General features: G+C 36.2%; 1 protein-coding gene across 1 annotated transcript in view; it reads left to right on the top strand.

Moving 5' to 3' along the window:
• Positions 1 to 2,500, top strand: part of LOC119573871 — a 38,721-nt gene that overhangs the window by 26,525 nt on the left and 9,696 nt on the right.

The raw sequence follows: 2,500 nt of genomic DNA, 5'->3' as shown, positions 1-2,500 counted from the left end.
CAAACACACACACACACACATATATGTTTATATATATTAATTATTTATATATATGAATACATTTATACATGGAGGCATGTATGTGTGTGTGTGTATGTATGTGTGTGTGTGTGTGTGTGTGTGTGTGTGTGTGTGTGTGTGTGTGTGTGTGTGTGTGTGTGTGTGTGTGTGTGTGTGTGTGTGTGTGCATACATATGCATCTATCAATCCATACATGTATATGTGCATGTCCTGTGTATAAGTATTGGATGTTACTAGTAATTAGCGGTCGCTCACCCGGAGTTGAACTGCAAGGACAACGATCACCTTCTGACGCGTCCTTGTGGCCAACCTTGCCGTGCGGACCGCCATCAATCCGACTCGAATTCCACCCCATTTTAACACTCGCCAGCAATACTTATTCCCTCCTTTCAGCAGTCTGGTGCAGATACGATCGCCCTGGCACGCTCGCTTCATTCCCGCACAGGTGTTGTTATTCACGGCCATGACTCGTCTAACCTGTTTCGAATCCTGTCTCGAACATGTTCAGAACGCGACTTTTGTTTGGGTTCAGGGAGTTTCGAAGCTTCGTTCATGACTCGAATTCTGTCCGTGACTGTACTTAACTGCAGTCAGGGTCGTAGCTTTTCAGGGACATGATTGCAAAGGATTTTTATTTTTTTCATTTTTTTTTATTATTATTTTTATTTTTATTCAAGGCTGTGGGATGACCTGATCTGACTAATATAAATAAGCCTTATTTTATCCCCCTCTCCTGCCTTTTAGTTATATCTAAAGCCTGTTCCACTGCCCACAACCAGGCCATTCGGACAAAGCTTCTACGAAAGATCTTGAACTAAGGTTCTGGTTCGAACTCAATGGCAATACATAATAATGTTACATGGTGATAAAGGAACAGATTTAAATGAATAAGAGTTTTCAACATTGGCATTATCTTCACCCCATGTCCATGTCTCTTTTTCTGACATTTTCAACCACCCTTGGAATATTATTGCTCCATATATATGAGTGTATGTGTGTGTGTGTGTGTGTCTATATGCATATATATTTAGATATATAAATATGTATATATACATATATATATATATATATATATATATATATATATATATATATATATATATATATATATATGTATATATATATGTATATATATATATATTAATATACATATATATATATATATGTATATATATATGTGTATATATATATATATATATATATATATATATATATGTATGTGTGTGTGCATGTGTGTATGTGTATGTGTACAGGTGTACATATGTACATGTGTACATGTGTGCATGTGTACATGTGTACATGTGTGCATGTGTACATGTGTGCATGTGTACATGTGTACATGTGTGCATGCGTGTGCGTGTGCGTGTGTGCGTGTGCGTGTGCGTGTGCGTGTGCGTGCGTGTGTGTGTGTGTGTGTGTGTGTGTGGTGTGCGTGCGTGCGTGCGTGCGTGCGTGCGTGTGTGTGTGTGTGTGCAGCCGCCCCTTACACAAACGCATTTTCTTTCCTATCCAACGTCTCTTTAAGGTTCAGTTCATGACACTTCCTGGTTCCGATTTCATCATGACGCAAGCATGCAATTAATCTGTTGTACAAATCAGGTCTATTTATAGCTATTACTATTACTTGTGTAAAAGAGGCGGAATTTCGAAGCAATGCTTATTCTTTTATGGTTGTTATTATTTCATTATCATTATTCTCATATTCTCAACGTCATCATAGTTAGTGTTAACATCAATGTTAGTGTTATTACTACTTTTAATATTTTCAGTATTGTTGCTATTCTTATTACTATATTACTATATTTATTTAATCATTACTAATGCTATCGTTGCCATTATTATCATGTCATTATCAGCATTATTCTTACTACTATTATCATTATCCTAATTATTATGATTACGATAAGCACTATTACCACTATCATCATTATTATTATCATCATTATTTGTATTATTACCATTGCTGTTGTTGTTGTTGTTGTTATCATTACCATTATCGTCATCATTATTACTAAAACTATTATTATTATCATCATTCTTACTATTATAACTACAGCAATATATATACATATATATATATATATATATATATATATATATATATATATATATATATATAATAAAATATATATATGTGGGGTGTGTGTGGGGTATGTGTGTGTGTGTGTTGTGTTGTGTGTTCTGTGTGTGTGTGGTGTGTGTGTGTTTTTGTGTGTGGGGGTGTGTGGTGTGTGTGTGTGTGTGTGTGTGTGAGAGAGAGAAAGAGAGAGAGAGAAAGTGAGAGAGAAAGAGAAAGGGGAGAGAAAAAAGAGAGAGGGGAGAGAAAAGAGAAAGAGATGAGAGAGAGAGAGAAGAGAGATGAAGGGGAGAAGAGAGAGGGGCAGACAGACGAAAAAAAGAAAAAAAAGGGGAAAAAGAGAGAGAGGAGAGGAGAAGAAGAAGGAAGGAAAGGGGGAAAAGGAAAGAAGGGGCAAGAGGG

The sequence above is a fragment of the Penaeus monodon genome, chromosome 6, assembly GCF_015228065.2.
Source record: "Penaeus monodon isolate SGIC_2016 chromosome 6, NSTDA_Pmon_1, whole genome shotgun sequence".
Lineage (NCBI taxonomy): Eukaryota > Metazoa > Arthropoda > Malacostraca > Decapoda > Penaeidae > Penaeus > Penaeus monodon.
This window is presented reverse-complemented; position numbering and strand designations above follow the sequence as displayed.